This window comes from Brassica oleracea, chromosome C2 (assembly GCF_000695525.1).
Source record: "Brassica oleracea var. oleracea cultivar TO1000 chromosome C2, BOL, whole genome shotgun sequence".
In the NCBI taxonomy this organism is placed as follows: Eukaryota; Viridiplantae; Streptophyta; class Magnoliopsida; order Brassicales; family Brassicaceae; genus Brassica; species Brassica oleracea.
The window spans coordinates 42,321,681-42,335,512 of NC_027749.1; positions in this window are offsets into that span (position 1 = coordinate 42,321,681).

Genomic DNA, 13,832 nt, shown 5'->3' on the forward strand with positions numbered 1-13,832 from the left:
TGCTAAGGTCAGAATGATAGAGACCAATGCTGGTGAGTTCACGTCCCCAGCGTTTAATGATTACTGTATGCCCATGGGCGTAAGTGTGGAACACTCCGTGGCACATGTACATATACAGAACGGCTTGGCCGAATCATTCATAAAACGAATTCAGCTAATAGCTAGACCATTGCTTATGAGGTCTAAGCTTACGGCCACAGCTTGGGGACACACGGTCTTGCACGCGGCCGAACTGATTCGTATCAGACCGTCTAATGAACATAAATATACCCCATCACAATTGCTTACGGGTCATGAGCCAGACATATCTCATCTTGACATTTGGTTGTGCCGTCTATGTGCCAATTGCACCACCACAGAGAATAAATATGGGACCTCAAAGGAGGATGTGGATATATGTTGGATATGATTCTCCCACGATTATAAAATACCTTGAGCCAACTACGGGTGATTTATTTAAGGCCAGATATGCGGATTGTCACTTTGATGAATCCGAACATCCAACATTAGGGGGAGATAGCAGTAAACTGGTAAAAGAAATTACATGGAATCAAACATCCTTATCTTGGCAAGATCCTCGGACTCAGGAGTGTGATTTAGAAGTCCAAAAGATTATACATTTACAAAAGCTAGCTAATCAATTGCCAGATTCCTTTGCTGACCTGAAAAGAGTGACTAAGTCATATGTACCAGCTGCTAATGCACCAATAAGAATTGATGTTCAAGAGGGACACCATCAAGTTGCTACAGAGTTTAGACAACGTTTGAAACATGGTAGACCAATAGGTTCCAAAGATAAGAACCCTCGGAAAACTAAGAAAGGTGCAGAGATTGAAACCGAGGTTGTTAAAACCCTAGACACGACCGCAGCCGTTCCTAAATCCTGGGACTTAGCCGCGGCCAATCCCAAAACCCCAATAGCGATCGCGGCCGATCATGAATGTTTAGATGCGGCCGGCCCTGATGTATCTAATATTGATTCCTGGGATGCCAAGATTCAAGGTATTGAAGGTCCTGATAATAATGAGATCTCAATAAACTATGTCTTGTCTGGGATACAATGGAACATAAAGAATGTCGACATTGATGATATATTTGCATGCAACGTAGCACTTGAAATCATGGATGATAATGAGGATGATGAACCCACGTCTATTTATGAGTGCACTCAACTATCAGATTGGATCAAATGGAAAGAAGCTATTAACGTGGAGTTAAACTCTTTAAAGAAGAGATATGTCTTTGGACCAATAGTCCGGACACCTTATGATGTTAGAAAAAGAAACGAACACGGTGAGGTCGTTAGATATAAAGCACGACTTGTTGCACAAGGATTCTCACAGAGACCAGGAATAGATTATGAGGAGACATACTCCCCTGCGGTGGATGCTACTACTTTTAGATTCATGATAAGTCTGGCTATAAGAGAGAAATTAGTCTTGCGGTTAATGGATGTTGTAACTGCAAACTTATATGGGCCACTGGATAACGAAATTTATATGAAAGTACCAGAGGGTATAGAGTTGAAAAACAAATCTAGTACTCGAGAACAACAATGTATAAAGTTGAATAAGTCACTTTATGGATTGAAACAATCAGGTTGAATGTGGTACAATAGGCTAAGTGAGTACCTAGAGAGAGAAAGATACAAGAATGATCCGACCAGCCCTTGTATCTTTATAAAGAAATTCGGCCAGGGCTTTGTGATTATATATTTTTTTTTTTTTGAATTGAATGTTAAATTTAATTCAAAAGAAAAAACCCTTGTTACAACTTGTGTTACCTTTCTAAAGTTTCCGAAATATAAGGCAAAAGAAAACATAAAGGAAAAACTCTACAAACTTTTAATAACTCCTCCTCCACTCCAATCCAAAACTACTCCTCCCTTGCACCTACCCAGCGCTCACTCCTACTGGCTTTTACCCAGCTCTCACTCCTACTGGGCTAGACAACAGCAATCAACCATCCAAACTACAATTAACTAACTCCAAACCAGTAAATCATACCCCCATTATAATCCTCATCTCCTCTCCTTTGAATCACAGTAAATTGGTTTCTCATATTCTTATCAAGTCTCCTTATCAAAACATCTGCAGGACAAGATTCTTCACCATGTATTCTCCTATTACGTTCCCTCCAAATAGCATGAATAGTAGATTGAAATAAGTACCTCATGATAAACATATGCACTGTATTCCAATTTAAGTTCCAAATGAGCAACTCAATGATCCTCTCCCAGCTTGTAGTATATTGATCAGTGAGAAAGCTTCTTGTCAAAGCCTCCCAAATCTGCGCTGAGTAGACACACGCAAAGAAAAGGTGATGCATTGTCTCCACCGGCTCATCACAGAAAATACACGCCACCGCTGCATTACTATTCCATTGCTGAATTCTATCTCCTGTGGCTAATCTGCCTCGCATCGCAATCCACGTGACTACAGAGAATTTCGGGGTAGCATGCTTAAACCAGATTACATGGTACCAAGAGCAAAACTGGTGTTTCTCTCTAATACTGAGCCAAGTGCTCTTTGTGGAGAACCTCTTCTTGTACTGGCCTTTTTCATTTTTCCAAAGCGAGACGTCTTCATCGGGAGTTCTGCTTTCTCTAAACTTCACTATTTCCTCTTCTATTTTATTTAACATCTGGACTCGATGCTTTCTCCTCCTATGAGACAGGCAATCAACCACCCTAGCATTTCGCATAATACCCATATCAATATAACTTCCATCCCCTGCAATATCCTTTAAACAACCCATAGGACACCACACTTCATGCCAAAAAGAAGTTCTCTGTCCATTATGAATCTCCACCCGATAAAATTGCTTCGCTATATCTCTACTTTGGAGGATCTTTTTCCACATCCAAGATCCACTTTGTGTGTTTTCCCGGACCGTCCAAAGAGAGCCTTCTCTTATCAGATAGACCTGTATCCAATTTACCCATAGCGATCGAGCTGATAATATTCTCCAAATCAGTTTAAGACAACCAACCTGGTTTACTTCTTTAAGAGGCCGAAGTCCCAACCCACCTTCTTGTTTCAGTTTACAGATATCTCCCCATGAAATCTTCGCTTTTCTACCATTCAACTCTGGTCCTGACCACAAGAACGCCAAACAGAGCCTATCAATCTCATTCAGACAACCACTCGGTAACCTGAAAGCTGCCATCCAAAAATTTGTAAGGCTTCGAATAACTGAATTTATCAACTGAACTCTCCCTGCATATGAGAGAAACCTTCCTGTCCAGGAGCTCATCCTCTTCCTAATCTTCTCAACAAGAGGAAGAAAATCAGTGATAGTCATTCTTTTTGTGAGGAGGGGAAGTCCTAGGTATCGAACTGGCAGCTTTCCCATGGCAAAATTGAATATCCTCTGAGAATCGTTACCTCTCTGATTTGCTCCTGCCATAAAGAGCACAGACTTCTCCCTACTGATTTTGAAACCACTCATCCTGTCAAAATCCTCAAAAAACTGAAGAATCCCTTCAATAGAAGTTTTTGTGCCGTCCGCAAATATCATCAGATCATCCACGAAGCAAAGATGTGTTAGCTCAATGTTTTTACATCTTGGATGATATCCCACCTTCCCCTGACGAGTAGCTTTATCCAACATTTTGGATAAAACATTCATACAGATAACGAATAAATATGGAGAGAGAGAGCAACCTTGTCGTAGACCTCTTTTGCTCTGAAAATATCCTGCCAACTCCCCATTAACTTGAACAGAAAAGGATGCAGACGTGATGCAAGTAGAAATCCAGCCAATAAACTTCTTTGGCAAACCCATAGCTTCCAAGGTATTCAACAAGAAAGACCACTGGACTGAATCAAAGGCTTTTGAGATGTCAATCTGCATAGCACAGCGTGTAGAGATGTCTTCCTTATGATAGTCTTTAACCAGCTCCGTCGCTAACAAGACGTTCTCCATTAACAATCGCTCTTTAATAAAAGCAGATTGATTCAATGTTATACATTTAGGCAGCACACTCTTTAATCTCTTTAATCTCCTAGCAATTATCTTCGAGATTATCTTGTATAACACATTACAACAGGAGATAGGGCGATAATCCCTCATCATCTTGACTTCATCTTTCTTCGGAACCAGAGTTAAGATGGTAGAGTTTAATCCTTTTGGAAGAAACCCCTTCGTGAAGAAGGATTGAATCGCCGCAGTGACATCCTCCCCTATCACATCCCAAGCTCCTTTGAAGAATTCTGTTGTAAACCCATCTGGTCCTGGAGATTTATTCCCCGGCATATGAAATAACACCTCCTTTATCTCTTCTTTAGTAACCTCTCTCTCAAGCTTCAGACAGTCAGCCTCACTGCAATTAAAATCCAATAAATCTCTCAGAGTTTCAACAGAAGCTCCTTCAAAATCTGTTGGTTGCAACATCATAAACTCAGCAAAGAACTTTTCAGCTTCAACTTTGATCTCCTCTTCTGTCTTAGCAACCGAACCATCAGCTCGAATAATTTCATGAATTGCATTCCTGATTTCTCGAATTTTTGCTGAGCTATGGAAGAAGATGTTATTCCCATCTCCTACATCTAACCAATGAATTTTTGATCTCTGCTTCAAAAATTCTTCTTCCAATTCAGCTAATCTTTGCCATTTCGACATTGCTTCACTCTCTACTCTCAGCTTTTCTGGGCTAGGATCCTTCATAGTTTCCTTCTGTCTTCCACAAAGTTCCAGATAAGCTTCTCTTGTTCTCTTTGGTAGCTCACCCAGTTTAATTTTACTAAGCTCTCTTAGCGGTTGTTTTAAAGCTTTTAGAAGCTTAGTAAGCATATACATAGCAGATGTTGACTGATAGATAGCTTCATACTCCCTCCAAGTCCTCCCCATGAGAGATACAAATTCCGGCATCTTTGCTATCGCATTCGTGAATTTAAAAGGCTTACGCTTCTTACTCTCTCCATGCTTCAGATAAATCCGACATCGAAGATGATCGGAACAGCCTCCTGCCTCAAACACACTGTACGATCTTGTGTTATGTAGCCACTCCTCATTCACTAGAACACGATCTAGTTTCTTACAAACCAGCCCCTCTTCTCTTTTGTTACACCATGTAAGCCGTGGACCCTGAAAGCTCATATCCATCAACTTACAATACCCAACCACCTCTTGAAAATCCCTCATACCAGCTGGTATTCTTGGATGATCTTCAAAACCCGAGTGCTCTTCTCCATCCAGAATCTCATTATAATCCCCTAATAACATCCACTTCTTGTTCTGAAAACTAGTTGCATCAGAATGACATCTCAAATCTTCCCATAAATCTTTTCTTTCCTCCATTGTATTATAAGCGTATATGAAAGAACAGAAAAATTCCTCTTCCCCTGGCAGCAAGACCGAACACGTTATTAATTGTGCACTCTTATACACCGGAGTCATCCTCACTTCTGGTCTCCACACCACCCACAACCTACCTAGTTTATTATGCTCATAGTTAGCCATAAAGTTCCAATCTCGAAAAACCTCATCCACAATCTTCCCCGCTTTACTCTCTTTTACTCTTGTTTCAATAATGCATCCAAAAAGAATTGTTGTATCTCGTAACCAGCTTCTCACAACCCCATGTTTAGTTGACTTATTGAAGCCCCTCACTTTCCAAAAGAAACCCGTCATTTGTGATTTTTCCTAGTACCCCTTTTCATATCTTTAATATGATTAGAAGTTCCAGGCATAACCACACGATGATTTGTCTTCGACACCCTTGGTAACATCTGTCTTGCTCTTTCATTTTTAGTTGACTCTATATTTTCTTCCACCCTACTTTGATATATATCCTCCTCTTCCTCCATATCTTCTTCTGCGGACTCTGTATCCACCTCTTCTCCTTTCTCATCAGTGTTTCTCAAAGCATCAAATCTAGAAGGCGTCACTATATTCACTTGGTCTTGATTCAGACTTTGTGTTTTTGGACTCCGCTCCATCTTATCAGTCGATACTGTTTTCCATCCACTCAATTCCCCCTCCTCAATAGTATTCTCTCCTCCCACATCCTCTTTATTCTTCTCCTCTACATTTTCCTTCCCTACTACTTTTCGTTCTTCTTGTTCTCCATCTTCCTTTTCTTCTCCACTTTTTATCTCGCCTTGCTCCTTATTCTTATTTGTACTACCAGAACTCTCCTCATCTTGTGTTTTACCCTCCTCATAATCCTTTTTTTCCCCTTACAGAAAGTCTCATAGTGTCCCCATCTACCACATGAGACACATCTTGGCGGAAGCCATGGATACTCATATTCCACTGTAATCTTCTTGCCCTGAATTGTAAAGTCAATTCTATCTGGTAACTCCTTTGACAGATCTGCCTTTACAAACACCCTTGCTACTTCAAAGTTTTCACAAGCAATTGTTTCCGGATGCAAATGATCAGGTACCCCCACTGTGCTCGTCATGAAGCTCAACCCTTCCCAAGAATACATACTCATCGGCACGTTCGTTAAGTGAACCCATAGAGGAACTAGACCCGCGGTCGCATCAACCACATCAGGAGACCATTTTGAAGCCACCATCATAACCCCCGCTATGTTCCACATCCCTCTTCTCATTATCTTCCCCCTTATCTTCTCGCTTGGAACTCTTATCCTCATTGTTCGCTCATCCATCGCATAAACATCTACTCAAGAGATTCAATATGGCCGAGTCTCACCCATTGTCTAGCCCCATGGTCGTGAGGTCTCTAGGCCTGGACACTGATATGTTCTGTCCTAAGATGGACGATAAAGATGTCCTAGGTCCCGAAGTACCATATCTCAGTGCCATAGGAGCTTTGATGTATCTGGCGAGTCACACACGACCAGATATATGCTTTGCCGTGAACCTATTATCTAGGTTTAGCTCTTGTCCAACCCAAAGGCACTGGGACGAGATTAAACATGTTCTTCGTTACCTGCAAGGAACAAAAAACTTGGGTTTATTTTATACTAACCATAACAAAGAAGGGTTAATTGGCTTTGCTGATGCAGGTTATCTCTCGGATCCTCACAATGCTTGATCACAGGCCGGCTACATTTTTACTCATGGTGGCACGACCATCTCATGGGGTTCCATGAAGCAGACGATCGCGGCCACTTCATCAAACCACTCAGAGATCTTGGCTATTCACGAGGCCAGCCACGAGTATGTGTGGTTACGGTCCATGACCAACCACATCCGAGTCGATTGTGGGATGACCGAAGGCAAAGACGCACCAACCATGATGTATGAGGACAATGCAGCGTGCATTGCTCAGCTTAAGGATGGCTAGATCAAAGGAGACCGGACGAAGCACATACTGCCTAAGTTCTTCATCACGCACGAGCTTCAGAAAGCCGGCGAGGTCCAAGTCGTCCAAGTGCGTTCCAGTGACAACTCAGCCGACCTGTTCACCAAATCACTTCCTACCTGCACGTTCAGAAAGCTCACGCATCAGATTGGGATGCGTAGACTGAAAGACCATCAGTGATGTTCAGAACAGGGGAAGTAATACGTGTTGTACTCTTTTTCCTCCACCATGGTTTTGTCCCACTGGGTTTTCCTGGTAAGGTTTTAATGAATCAACATCTAAAGCGTATTACAAACTCTGTATGGTTATGGCATCCAAGGGGAAGTGTTATAATTCATATTGTGGATGTCCATAACCGGCCCATATCTTAGAGAGAGAGTCGGCCCATTTAGAGAGAGAGACGGCCGCGCCATAGAGAGAGAGAGAGAGAGTCGGCTACTTCCTTTTCTCCTTTGGCTACTTTCCTATTTACTTTAGACTTATGATTTGTACTCTTTCCATATTTGTATTTTCATATTCTAGTCTTTCCATTATTATATGACGGTGTAATTCCCTATATATAAAGGACTCCTTATGTTTATGAATAATACAGAAACATACAGATTCTATTCTTTTGTTTCACAACAATAGATACTATTATTATATTTAACAGCAATAATTAACAGGTTGGCCGAAAAAATACTCACCATTGTATCTCTCTTTTATTTTGCATAATTCACCATTCTATTTAATTGCAATTTACTAAACTTGTAAAATGAAAAAGAAATAATGGTTACCAATAGAACCATTCTCTCAAAAACCCCTGTTTTTCACCAAAAGAAATACACACGAAGAAAAATGACCAAAAGATGTTTTATAAAGAAGTAAAAAAACTATATTCACTTTATAGATATATACACATAAATAATTACTTAAATAAATAATAATCAAATTTGATTATTATTTTTTGGGAAAATGGTCATTTAAATCACAAACTTTCAAATTTAGTTGAAAAAATCACGAACTTTCTTGTGGACCATTTATACAGGATTAATTTCAAAGTGTCTGATTTTGATTTGATTCTGATTTTCTGAGAATTATGATTTCGATTTGATCGATCTATAAATATTGGAGATTAACTCCATTTAATCGATCTGTTAATCGAACTAACGACATATTAAAATTGGTTTAGTCAAAATTAATTGAGGTCGTAAGTGGCTTGTCAAGATAAATTGAGGCTTTAAATGGTCCACGAAAAAAAATCATGATATTTTTCAGCCAAATTTGAAAGTTCATAATTTAAATAACTATTTTTCATTATTTTTTGAATAATGTGTTTTTAAATTTAAACTTTTTATAATTTTTTATTCTTCGACTTTTTTCCAAAAGAAAAATTCAATTTTTTCAAATTTTTATTTTGAAATCCAAATTTTGTTTTGAAACTATTTTAAAAATTTTTATTTTCAATTTTAAATATTTATTAAGTTATTTATTTAACTCCTAAACCATACCTTCCAAAAACTCAACCTCTTATATAGAGTTATTGGTGTTGCTTTGGTCTTTCTTTCTTCTCTTGCAAGGAAGTGGATCAATTTTCATTTTGGGATATTGGTTATGAACTCTCAGTCCCCATTATTTATCTGATTTGTGTTTGCATTTCAAGCTTGTTCGAGAATAGCTTAACTGAAGCTAATCTGAGACAAATTTGATAGAGGCAATTGAAGATGAAGACCTATGTAAATGATGAGATTTATGTCATGGTTTCGGTAAAGGTATTAGAAGTCCATCTGCTATTATTGAAACGGGAACACCTAATCTACTTTACTTTAAAGCAAGATTAGTTTGGTTTGGCTAATGTGTCATCAATGATGATTATCTTCACGTGATTTTGGTGCTGGAAGGACCATTAATTTTTCATAATCATTTTATCGTATTCTACAATGATGTAATATGTTCTGAATCACTTTTAATAAAACAACTAGATTTCGACCCGTGTTTTCATTTATTTTTATATAAATATTATGTTTTAAATTCTAAATTTGTATATATTATAATATATATGTGTCTATCAATTTTTAAAACATAATAAGTTTACTGTATATTTTTTTTTATTGAATAGATTGTTTCAAACTTTCACATGTATTTGTATCTTCTTCTATATATATATATTTTCGGATTATTATTTCATTATTAAAATCGTAACTATATATATAAAGATTAGTAAAATATTGTTTTATTGTCATATTCAAAGATATTTTAACATTTCACAAATTTATAAAGTTTTAAAAAAATTACCTATATAGTTTAAAACTTATTTCCTTGGTTTAGTAAAGATTAATCATTGTTAGATAATATGATTTTTGTTATTTTAATTTTTTTTTATAATTTTAAAAGTTGACATCGACAAATATTTAAATATTTAGCATATAGAGGTATAGTATTATAACATTAAATTATATTTATTTAATTTATACTATCTATAAATCAAATGGATCATCTATTGTTTAAATCTAATTATTGATAGCCCAATAAAAATTTCTGGTAGGTCCAAAATTTAAATGATAAGATTAGATATTAAATGTAACATGACTTTTTAGGAATATGTCCATTAGGTCTATTTTTTAAAAAATCACACATGAATCAACGTTGTACTTCTGTTTTAATATATAAGAAGTGTTTAAAAAAAATCTAAACCAAATCTATATTAGTTAATCCTATGAGTATAATTGTCTATTTACCTCTTTAATAAAATATTTTTGTTATTTTGACTTTTGTTTGCTATATTTATGATAAAAACATTTTTGGGATCATCCTATGGATTTTCTCTTACAAATATATTGTATTTTATCATAATAAATTGAAAATAAAAAAAAAGTAGCACTTAACTTTTAAAAGATACTAGATTTTGATCCGTGCTTTGAAAGAAGCGGATTGTTTTTGTTTTAACGTAAATAATTTTAAAAATTAAAAAATACTTTGTTATGGATTTTTGAAGTTTTGATTATGATGGGTCAAATATATTGATTGATTCGATGAACCACACCTGACCCGTTAAAGTTGTACTGAACCCAAACCACACTGGGAAAAATACTCGAATGGTCCACAATTTTAATATCAGAAAATGGAACTAGACCGGCTTGAACCAAAACATTTTGAATATCCAAAAATATATAAATCATAATTATATATTTAAATATATTAGCTTATTTTTAAAGCTAGAATCTAAAATCAAAAATATAAAATTACTTGAAATTATTCAAATGCTAATATATTTATTTTTAAGCGTAAAAATAACTTATACTATAGTTTTACTTTATTAGAAATATAATCGTATAGTTTTGGAAGTTCATATATTCTTGTTCTAATCAAATCTTTTAAAACTGCCAAGTTTATGATACTAATAAATGATTGTTATTAATGGATGATGCAAAATATATAGAAGTTATTTTAAAGTTTGCCTAAAGGTACGATAATGTTTTTACACCGGGAAGTCTTGGTTTTGATTCCAAACAAAGATGAATTATGCAGAATATTAAAAATCATGAATGCCTCAAGTAAAAAATTAAAATTCAAATAGGAAATAATATACATTTTAGATTATTTACACATACTAATAAAGCATGTTTTCTCTGTATTATAAAGAGTGCCATTTGACATTTTTTCTTGTTATACAAGAATGTCATTTTAGAATTTAATGCAATTTATATTTACTTGGAGCTTAATATTAAGTACATATGCACTGATCTTACAAAATAATTTTATTTATATCTAATATTTTTGGTTAAATATGTGTAATTAATAATAACATACATGTATTTCAATTTTTTTTTTAATCTGTGTTCTTTGCAAAACGAAGGAAGTATTAAATCTCTAGTTATAAAAATATGTTTGTGATTATCTATTTCCTAAAATTCTAACCAATAAAAGTTCAAATTAACTTTTTGAAATTTACAATTAATCATTATTAGTTAAAATGCATTACAAGTACAAAATATATCTTTTTAAACATTTTTTTTCTAAAACATGCATTTTATAAAAATAACGGAGTAATAACCAATGATATATTGACGTATTTATCAAACAAATAATGGATTATCTAATGAAATATTAAAATTTATATTTTTAATCTGCATTATAAAATAACTAATCTCTAAAAAATTACATATTGTGAATTGTAGAAAATTGTATAAAGCTATAGATTTGAAACCGCTTAATTATTTAAGAAAATGAAAAAAAATATAGATAAAAAATTTAAATTTACATATTTTCTTTTGTTTTAAGAGCGAAAACATTAAAACTGATTTAAAAAGAAAATTATTATTATTGATGATGCATATACACTTTTTCTCTAACCTTCATTTCTCTAACTTTCTTTGCTTAAGTAACACAAAACTTTTTTTAGATCTTGGCCCCTCCGGTACTTTTGTTAATTGGTGATACATATAAGCCAAATAAATTTTATAGGATAGTACTAAAATATTTTTAATCATAAATTTAACAAATCAATACTATTAAAACAGAAGACCCTTTTTTGAGGTGCCCTTCTGTTTCAACAATAATTATAGATCTTTGCCGCTGATTATTTAAAACCTATGGTTCTTATTTAAATCTGTATTTTCCGGTTTTCCTTTTTATGCAACACCTATATTTAAAAAAAAAAAATATTTCTCCTTTTGCTGTAACTAAACATTTATAACGGGTCACATATGTATGCAGTCAAAACTGTATGCATAATTAAAACTATCGGCACAATAATGATTAATGCAATTCTTTCAAAAATATGTCATAGCATTGTTATAAACGTTTCGACTTTTCATATTATTGGTATTATACATAGTGAAGTAAACCTCAATTTTCCCATTGCTTACAAACTATGACATTATTTTTATATGTTTCTGAAACACCATCAAGCCTCTAATCCTTTGAAACAAAAAGTCTCCGTCAACATTCACGATTCAACAATAACAAATCCATAATAGAGCCTGCAGAAAGACATGTATTTAGTAACTTTATATATTATCTTCATATATAAAAACCATAAATTCTCATTTTAGTTTATATTAGCTGCTTAAAAACAAATTCTCCATGTATTATAGAGTCTATTTGCAAGCTAATTAGAGAATCATCCAAGAAATAATCTCTACCTTTAAAATAAATATTTAATAGCTTCTTATCTCCATTTTGAAACTTTAAAATTTTAAATCAAACTAACTCAACGATTTTAGTTTGAAATATATCATATTTAGTTTCAAATCCAATATTTTCCTAACTAAAATTGCCCGAATTCTCAAGGCATATAGTTACCATAATATCAGGTGAGAATCTGATGTATAAATGAGAATATGTAGCTTTTGTTAAAAAAAAAAAGAGAATATATAGCTAACTAAAACAAGAAAACCACTAAATTTGTAAATTTTTAACTAAAAATAAGAAGAAAAAAAACTCGAAAAAGGTAAAAAAAAGAGATCTTAAATTTTATATTTTCTCCTTTTTCAAACTTAACAAATTAAAATTTTAACTAAACTACCTCAGCGATTTAGAGGAGAAGATTTACCCAATAACTTATTTAATTCCAAATGTTTTATTTTCCTAACTAACTTAGCTAATATTCGCAAGGCATATTCTTATGTTACCTACTTATCCTTTCCTATATATACTAATGAAGGCAATGAAGCGATGTCTAGCACTAGATTTTTACCAGAGAAAATTAACAGAGAAAATGAAGTCATCACAGAAAACACTTTCCTTTCTGACGTGAAACCATTCAAAACCAGTATGTGTACTCAAGTGAAAGTAATCCCCACCTTCGCAGACAAAAAAGGTAAAAACAAATCGCTTCTTTATCAATCAGTATTGTTCCATTCTTTAGATTATCAATCAAATACATATCTACAACTATTTATCAAATTAGAATTTAGAATAGATATGCTAAAAAGATACTTATCTGATGAACCAAGTAAGATTGTTAAAAGAACGGAGTAAGATTGTCACAAGTAGCAGTTCAAATAAGCTTCTGCTTCAAATAGAACCAATAATAGCTACCAGAATCTAAACGATATGTTTTTCAAAATAGAGAAAGAGGTCGGTCTAAAGTTAAGTAATATATTCTTAAATTAAATTATTAAAACAAAGATTTAAGAGTACTTATCTTTATTTTTCCCATGTTTTAGCTCATAAAAACATTGAATAGAATTCTCATTATGAATAAAAAAACAATTTTACCTTCTGTATTCAATTACCCTAGAGGCGCGCGGTTATGAATTTTCAGTTTTTAATTATTTATTTTATTAAATAATGTATTTGTAAAATTTATTCATATTATATTCATTAAGTAAATATTTTTTTTTTTGCTTCTTAAACTATCTATTTTTTTACGAATGTGTGATATCATATAAAAAAATATTAAAAAATGAGTATACATAGTTAATTAGATAATTGTAAAAACATAAATTTTTCTTTCGTTTGCGATATCATATAAATAATGATCCGCCTTGTTAACAAAAATCATGATTTTTTTTATGTGTAATTTTTTTTTTTGACCATTTCCGTAAAACTATATTAAATTTTACATATTA